Source organism: Lepisosteus platostomus, chromosome 12 (genome assembly GCF_059453375.1).
Source record: "Lepisosteus platostomus isolate fLepPlt1 chromosome 12, fLepPlt1.hap1, whole genome shotgun sequence".
Lineage (NCBI taxonomy): Eukaryota > Metazoa > Chordata > Actinopteri > Semionotiformes > Lepisosteidae > Lepisosteus > Lepisosteus platostomus.
The window spans coordinates 1,308,658-1,317,577 of record NC_142622.1 but is presented as its reverse complement, the minus strand read 5'-3'; the positions used below and the strand labels follow the sequence as shown (position 1 = coordinate 1,317,577).

The 8,920-nt window shown below is 53.1% G+C and overlaps 1 protein-coding gene across 6 annotated transcripts in view; it reads left to right on the top strand.

Moving 5' to 3' along the window:
• The first annotated feature begins 1,015 nt into the window (after positions 1–1,015).
• Positions 1,016–8,920, top strand: part of LOC148650810 (protein PALS2-like) — a 35,635-nt gene continuing 27,730 nt past the window's right edge. For 5 of the 6 annotated variants that reach the window (XM_088600354.1, XM_088600351.1, XM_088600350.1 and 2 more), the window contains exon 1: positions 1,016–1,138. The gene's annotated coding sequence lies outside the window, so the exon portion shown is untranslated. Of the gene's footprint in view, positions 1,139–7,589; positions 7,612–8,920 lie in introns of those variants that run through there. The other variant, XM_088600352.1, reaches the window with a different exon arrangement.

Genomic DNA, 8,920 nt, shown 5'->3' with positions numbered 1-8,920 from the left:
GTATCTCTGTCCCCACTGTCCAACTACAATATGTTAATGTATCTCTGTCCCCACTATCCAGCTACAGTATGTATCTCTGTCCCTAATATCCTGATACAGAGTGTGTCAATGTATCTCTGTCCAGCTACAGTGTGTGTTAATGTACCTTTGTCCACCTACAGTGTATGTTAAAGTATCTCTGTCCCTAATATCCTGATACAGTGTATGTTAAAGTACCTCTGCTCCTGCTGTCCAGCCACAGTGTGTGTCTCTGTCTCTAATATCCTGATACACTGTGTGTTAATGTACCTCTGTCCAGCTACAGTGTGTGTCTCTGTCCCTAATATCCCGATACACTGTGTGGTAATGTACCTCTGTCCAGCTAAAGTGTGTGTCTCTGTCCCTACTATCCTGATACAGTGTGTGTTAATGTACCTCTGTCCAGCTACAGTGTGTGTCTCTGTCCCTACTATCCTGATACAGTATGTGTTAATGTACCTCTGTCCAGCTACAGTGTGTGTCTCTGTCCCTACTATCCTGATACAGTGTGTGTTAATGTACCTCTGTCCAGCTACAGTGTGTGTCTCTGTCCCTAATATCCTGATACAGTGTGTGTTAATGTACCTCTGTCCAGCTACAGTGTGTGTCTCTGTCCCTAATATCCTGATACAGTGTGTGTTAATGTACCTCTGTCCAGCTACAGTGTGTGTCTCTGTCCCTACTATCCTGATACAGTGTGTGTTAATGTACCTCTGTCCAGCTACAGTGTGTGTCTCTGTCCCTACTATCCTGATACAGTGTGTGTTAATGTACCTCTGTCCAGCTACAGTGTGTGTCTCTGTCCCTACTATCCTGATACAGTGTGTGTTAATGTACCTCTGTCCAGCTACAGTGTGTGTTAAAGTGTCTCTGTCACTAAGATCCTGCTACAGCGCGTGTTAATACGACCCTGTACTCTGAACTGACATTGGGGGCGGGGTCCTGCGCGCCTCCGGAATCTGATTGGTCCTTGCCCGTGCCTGACGCTAGGGGGGCGTAGCTTCGGCAGCGAGATTGACGCCGGGAGCGCGGATGGGGAGCTGCGCGTCCACAGCAGCTGAGGGGGGTTTGAATTTCTAGCCGGGACGGCGAATTGGACGGCAGGGGGGTATCGGCGGGGGTAAGTCTGTCTTTATTTCTCCCAGATCTGCAGGGATGGCGGTTGTGCCACTTTCCCCCGCCGCGCCCGGAGCGCTGGCTGTCCGCCGGTGTGCGCAGCGAGAGGGGGCAGTTTCCCTGCTCCGGGCTGAACTAACTCGCCCTGCGCCGGGAGTCCGTCAGGAGTCGCCTGGTCCGGCCGGCCGGCCGTGCGGGAGCCGAGCGCCCCTCTCCCGGGGGGGCGCCGTGCCGAAGCGCGACGGGACGGCTGCGTGGTGGTGGGGGCGCTCGGAAGTGCTCTCTCCATGTGTTTGCGCCGGCTGGAGTGGGGAATAAAAATGGCCGCACGTGTAGTTATAATAATTGTTTTTGGAGGGGAGGGGGAAAGATCCCCAACCGCTGAGTAAGTTGTGCGGGAGCCGTGCGTGCGGGGAGCCTCCTGTGCGTGGCCTGCAATCGCCACGGCTGCGGCGCGTGTGCGTGGGGCGAGTGCTGCACGCAAGTCGCTTGCTGCTCTGGCGGCTCCACGCCGTGCCCGGGACTGCTGGTGCCCGGGTCCTCCGGGGGGCGCAGCCGGTGTCCGTGTCACAGACCCCCCCCGATGGTTTTCGCCTGGCGTGCGTTCGTGGGTTCGGGCCGTGGAAACTGGAGCTGAGCTGATATTCCGGCATTGTTCCTTCTCGGCCCCGCGGGGTCGTATTTCTCAACGGAAGGGAAAGAAGGAGAAAACTTTCGTGCGCTTCGCAGTCATTTCCAGGGCTGCACGCGTGCAGAGGGGTCCGGGCGCGCTCTGCTCGCCACGCGCGCTCTCCGGTTGCAGGGAAAGTGACAGGACCCCCCACTCCCACTCCCACTCCCACTGACACGCAGCGCCGTGCTGCCGCGGGCTGCCCGTGACACTGGCCCTGAGGCTCCCGGAGCGCAGCGGCGAGTCTGGCCGCAGATCAGCAGCAGCAGCAGCCTTGACCGAGCCTGAGCATGTCGGGGTCTCTGATCAGCCAGACGCCCCACACTGACAGCCTGAAGGAAGTGGGTCTCACGGTCTCGGGAGAGACAGAGCAGGAGCCAGGGGCCGCGGGCCGGGAAGGGCAGGTGGGAGTGGGGATCTGGCCGGCCCTGGCAGAGTCTTCCAGGAAGGGGCAGGATGAGATCCTGGGATCAATGACGTGCCAACGAGCGACCGGGCCCGATGTGGCCAATGGGCCGTTCTGGCGGCGCTGATTATGATGAGACCCGCTGGGCTCGGGGCGGGGCTCGGCTCTGTCGGGCTGATCGACCGGCCAGTCGGGGATACAGCTGCTCTTTCCCTAGCGCTGGATGGTCACAGGGCGCTGTACAGGGGCGCGCCGGGGGGCACCGAGCAGGGAGAGGCAGGACCTGCTGTGTGGATGCCACGGGGGCAGACAGCCCCCCTCTGGGCCCCTGGTCTCTGCGTGTTTCTCTCAGTGTGGGGGGCAGAGCGACCAGCACGCACCTCTGTACGTGCAGGGTGGCGGGAGTGTGGAGTCAGCTCCCCGGCCGTGTGGTTGAAGCCGATACCCTGGGTGTCTTGCGGGATCGGTTAAGTACCAGGCAGGCTGGGTGGGCCGCGTGTCCCCCTGTTGCGTTCCTGTGTCCCGGTGAAGCCGGCCCTGTGTGTTGGGGGACGAGGCTCTCCGTGATTGTTCCCCCCAGACCCGTGACTGCAGGGACGCCCAGTCGCCCGGCCCGGCCCGGCTCCGAGGGGCAGGTCGAGGCCCGCCGTGGAGTGGTGTGGGCTCGGGGTGACCCCGTGTCCTGGAGAGGGGTTGTGTTACCCCGACTCCCGTGGTCATCTGGTGGGGAGGGGCAGCTGCTCAGGCAGAGCTCACGAGCCGCGGCGCGCCCTCGTCTCTCCGGGGAGGGCGTGGGGTCAGCGCCCCAGCCGTCCGGCACGGAGTGTGGACAAGTTGTCGGGATGTGACGGAAGACTTTCTCGTTGTAAAAAAAGAGGGGGAAAACCTTTGGCATGTTTGTGAGATTTTTTTCTGTTCTTTTTTTCCGTAAACAGAAGGGAAAGCTGTCGACTTAAAACGGCTGGAATCCTGAGCTGGTCGAGTTTATGAGAGATGTGGTCTGCAGTTTCAGAACTTCTTTTTCACATTTTTGCGTAAAATTCTTTTCTGCAGCTCATAGCCTGCGTTTTGATTTGTTCTTAAGATGCTGAAAAACGAAGCCCCGAAGATATACAAATAAAAGTTGACTTTGTTTTCCATGAGTCAGGATTTCCATTGATCTCAGTTTTAATGAGAAATTAGCATTCTTCGGTTCCCCAGGCTCTTCAGATGTAGGCTGCTTCAGCCTCTGCTAGATTTAGTCAACTTTTTGTGAAGCTTTGGGGGACAGAATTCATTTTGATAAATGTGTGGCACAGTTGTGCGGTGGTGAGCATTGCTGTAGCTCTCTGCGCTGGGGTCCTGGGTTCAAATCCAGGCCTGGGATGCTGTCTGTGTGGAGTCTGTATGTTCTCCCCGTGTTCATGTGGGTTTCCTGTGAGACTTCGCTTTCCCCTACAGCACAAAAACATGCTTCTGGGAGAGTGGGCCCTGCTGGGCGTCTGTCTGGGACTGGCGCACCCTGCCCTGTGCCTGTTGCTTGCCCGGATAGGCCCTGGCTTCCCCGCAGCCCTGAACTGGATTAGTCCGTTCGGAAAAGGATGGAGGGATGATTTTCTTCTTCATCCTTTCCTTGTCAGGGAGCGGCCTATCCTGGTGGGCAGTCCGGAGCCTGTTCGGGAACAACAGGACTCCGGTTGGGTCACACATCTAACCTCGCCAGCCAGCCGCTGGGCAGTGGGGAGAGGGCCAGGGGAAAACAGGGGCACGGAGGAACATGCAAGCTCCACGCAGAGGGCTCCCCAGTCTGGACTCGAACCCGGGGCCAGATAAACAGCGCTCACCGCCACACCACTCCCCTGTGCCACTCTCAGTCTCATCTTCAGATCTCGGTGTGCGTCGAGCACAAGACCCGGGCCGTGCTGCACAGTGACTCGGTTCTTGCTCTGTTTCCGTGTGGCGCTGGCGTCCCTCTCTCCCAGCGGCCGGCCCCGGCCTGGACGAGCGCCCACGCCCCGCTGGTGGGGCCGGGTGACGGCAGCGCCATCTGTGTGGAGAGGGGCGCCGTGCCGCCGAGCAGGGAGGGCTGGCGCTCGTGGCTCTCGGTGTCCTCTGCGGTGCGCGTGATGAAGGCTCCTCCGGACCCTGGCCCGGGTCGTGCCGAGGCACCTGCGTGCGCGCGCGGAGCCGGCCCGGACGAGGCTCTGGAGTCTCGGCTGGACGTCTGAGCGCTTCCTTCCCCCAGCAGCTGTAGAGGACACGCTCTCCGTCTGTTCGGATAAATGTTTTACCCTGGAGCTTGTGAGAAAGAGTCGAGCTGTCAGCTTCGATTTGATCTCCACTGCAGCAGTTTGTTTCTGATCACTTCTGTTGTATTAATATCCCGTCACTCTTAACTAGGCTCCGTGAAAACTTCCTAATCGTTCACTGTCAGGAGGGTGGAGCCAGAGGAACAGCAAGTAGACAGGCCCCGAGCACACAGTACATCTGTGGAGGTTCGTGTAACATTTGTTCATCTCGAGAAGGATTAGCAGATAAGTGCTGCACACCTTTGAATTCAAAAATGCAAATTTGCAAGTTTTTCTCCAGTTGCCTTTAAAAGACCTGAGGCCTGAAGTGCTGATGGACGAGAACAGGAGAGCAGTTACCTGCAGGAGGAGGCCAGCTGGCCCATCCAGCCCGTGTGGTAGTTCGTACTTATTAGAGCCACGGATTAGGCCACCGGGCCTCTCTGCTCTGTAACGTTCGTCCACCAGGTGTGAGAAACGCGTCCGTGTCGGCCTCCAGGCGCGGAGAGAGTCCAGCCCCCCTGTTGGGTGTCTCTGCAGGTCCGTGGGGCAAGTCTCTGGCCACTCTGGGCCATATGTGGTGGGCTGTGAAGCAGAGGCTGATGGGAAGGAAAGCCAAGGGCTGGTTCCCGTGACGCTCGGTGAAGAAGCTCCTAACAGCCTCCCTGCCCTGCTGCGCTGAGGCAGAACTATGTCGTTCGCACGCGGACTTGGAAGGTTCTTGTGAGCTCCGGTAAATCCTGCCAAATTGTAGGAGACTGAATTGACACAACTTTTCCTTACTCACTTATGAGTGCAGAGACCAGCCCTTTTCCTTTGCCTGATCTCCCACATTGGAGGCTGTTTGAGAACAACAATAATAATAAAAAAATAAACTATTATTATTATTATTATTGTTATTGTTATTATTATTATTATTTATAGTGTACCTTTCATACAGATAGCAGCTCAAAGTGCTTTACAAACCAAGTGTAAAAATAAAATCTTAAAATTAAGAGATATACTTTCAGTTGTTAAGGAAAACACAGTAATACAGTAAAGCATAAATGTCAATTTATGCTTGAAAAAAATAAATAAAAATGAGAAAAGTCATTATAAAATAAGAACAATCTTCACATTTGTAGAAGATACATCATAAGAAAAAATACGAGAAAAATTAGGGTTTATTAAACGGTCTAGAGTGGGGAAAAAAGTACTTTGGTGTTATCTTTGTGTTTGTTAATTACACTAGAGAAGTACAACTGTCTTGCCCTTTTTATGGAAGTATTGTAGCTGGAAATCTGCTCTTTCAGAATGTCATAATGAAGCTGCAGTTTAGGTTTTCTCAATAAGCGCTCTGATTTGTGACAATTTCTCTTAAGCTGAAGTATCTCCTCATTCATCCAAGGAGTGTTATGAGTGAGTGGGATTTTCTTCCATTTGGCTGGTGCAACAGTGTCAAGAGTTTAATATTCAGAGTATGACCCAGATTGTTGCAAGAGGGAGATGACGCGGTGCATGATACATTATTTAAAATGTTTTTAAACTTCTCGGCTGTTTTTGAATTTATGTAGCATTTCTTAACATAAGATTTTATTGTCCCCTGTGGGAGATTTTGAATGGACACCCAGCACTCCTGTCCATTTAAATAGATTGCAAACAAACAAAAAAAGAAGAAAAGAAAAACATTGCACATCACTCTATTGCACATGTGGAGTATAACACATAGCAACATGTAACATTTATAACACATCACAAAACATATCGCACTCAAGTGGGCGGTAAGAGTCAAAATTGTGTTTATCCTCGACATCTGCGTTGACAGCTTTAATGGATAGTGGAACGCAGGGATGTTTGTATCCGTTGGACTCTGGGAACCCTAAAAGGTCTGCCAGAAGGAAGAAGTTGATATTCAGAGGAAGAGGCGGTAATTTGCGATTTAAATGAACTGATAGATGACCAGACCACTCTAATACCATATCTGATAACGCTCTCGATTACAGCACGGTAAAAGAGTAGCAATAGTTCGTGTCGAACCCCAAGCCCTCTTCGTTTTTGCAGGAAATGTAAGCGCTGCTGATCTTTGGAGCAAACACTCTCCACATGAGTAGTCCAGCGCAGGCTACTGTCTATCTGTACTCCTGAGTGCTTATATGAATCGACCTGAGGGATAAATTCGTTGTGGATTACTACATGTGAGTGATCACCAACTGCTCTGGAATCGAAAAATTATTTATTTTGTTTTTTTAACATTGAGAATTAGGCTATTGTCACACCATTGCACAAGCCTTTCAAAAATTTCTGACATGTATACAGATGAGCTGCTACCTCTATGCATTAAACCAAGAACAGATGTATCATCTGAGAATATGAAAATGAAGATGCTTTGACTACAGCTCGAACAATCATTTGTATAAAGTGTGACCAGAACGGGTGAGCTCACACAGCCCTGAGGGGCACCTGTGCTCATAGATTGTGACTCAGAAAAAGTTTTATTGACCCTGATGTACTCGTGTACGATTTGTTAAAAACGAATGGTACCATCTTATAATGCTATGGTTAATGGCCATTCTTCCTGACTTGTGGCCGGGGTGCGTCTCTTCAGGCTGTCCGGGAGCAGCGCAGGGAGGCCAGGCCAGTCAGGTGTGAACCCGCGACCTGCTCCCGGTGCGAATGGTGAAAAGATTGCAAGGGGTCGCTCGCCCCCGAAGTGTCAGGGCCCTGAAGTGGGAAGAGATTGTGTGTGTTGTGAACAGATGGCAGGAAATTAATATTCCATGATTTTTTGTCTGATCTGAAACTGCAGTGCACGTATTGAATCCTTATCCCACCATAAACGGAGTAATCCTCTTAGGGTGCGGCGCGTGAGCCGTCCGCCGTGACCTACATACGCCAGCGCAGCGGGGTGTGAGCCGGCGAACCGGCGGAGTCGGTGGAGGGCGGTGCCGGGCCAGACCTCGGCAGCACGAGGACGCGGGGAGAACCTGTGCACCCCACACGGAAGGCCCGCGGGATCTTACTCCTTGTTCTTGTCCGTGACGCGCTCCGCAGTCGGCCCTGCTCGCTGGCAGACGAATGGACTGGTCCCGTAATGGCGAGAGGAGCTGTCCCCTACAGGCCGCTCTTGAGGCTTGAGACTGAGCACGTGGGGAAAGGTAGCATTGTCCTGAAGGGTCCGTGATGTTGGTGCTGCAGAGTTTACTTCCGTTTCTTTAGACCTTGTTTATTGATTTTGCTGAATCTAATAGAGGAAGGTCCGCCACTGACTAAATTCCACTTTAGGTTTGACTTCTGCAAAAAAACGGGTTTGTTCAGTTTCTTTTTGCAGCGCTGATGGGCGGTCGGGGACGCGAGTCGGGAGGCAGCCTGTGTCCTGCTGTGCGGTGTGGGGGAGAGCGGGGGCCCAGGCGGGAGGGGCCCTGTGCGGCGCCTGTCGACAGGGCTCAGGGTCTGAGCCAGCAGACCAGCTCCCCACGGCTGTGCTGAAATCTTCTGTGGGGGTGTGGGGGTGTCGGGAGTGCTGGGGTCTCTCTCTGCTGCTCTGTGGGGGTGTCAAAGGACAGTTTTTTTAAAACAAAAACTTCATAGCTATATATTTAATATTCGTCTTTGACTTGATGCATTCTCTCAGCTGCAGAATGCTAACCCCCCCCCAGGTTCGTGACGATGCTGCGGCCGGGACTCAGGTCTGCCGCAGCCCGGACAGCGCAGGTCCACCTTGGGCAGTTCTGTATCTGTAGGGCTAAAGTCTGCACGGCTGTGTTGATAAAGTAGTCTGAACCCCCAGCTGTCTAACCAACTATTTCCCTTTTTCCAATTGGCCTTTTCTCCCTAAAATTTTTGAACAGGCAGTGGCAGCTCAATTACAGACTCATCTTGCATCTGATGAGCTCTTTGAGCATTTTCAGTCTAAATTTAGACAGAGACACAGCACTGAAATAGCCCTCATTAAGCTATTGATTTGCTGATGGGTGTCTTACTATTCTCTTCCTTCTGGGCCTGTAGGGTTGATAATTTCAGACATGACATCCTGTGGCAGCTCATGGGAGACTGTCTAGAGTCAGGATCTCCAGGGTCACCATTAAATCACAAATGTCTTCATAGACAATTCCATAGTGCTCAGATAAGGAGGTAATTTGTTGTCTATCTAGTCTTCGGACCACAAGGAGCAGAGTTCTTGTAATTGAATAGGTCAGTTGCTTGGTTCAACAGTGGCTTACAGATGTAGACAATTTTAAAAGCAGATGACATACAGTATAAGATTGACAGCTTTGGAGCTCTCTAAGAAGAGGGTTGGAGACCCCTGGCCTGGCTGGACTGGGGCTGTCCAGGACCCGTGTTGGAGACCCCTGGCCTGGCTGGACTGGGGCTGTCCAGGACCCGTGTTGGAGACCCCTGGACTGGCTGGACTGGGGCTGTCCAAGACCTGTGTTGGAGACCCCTGGATCCGTGTTGAGACCGCTG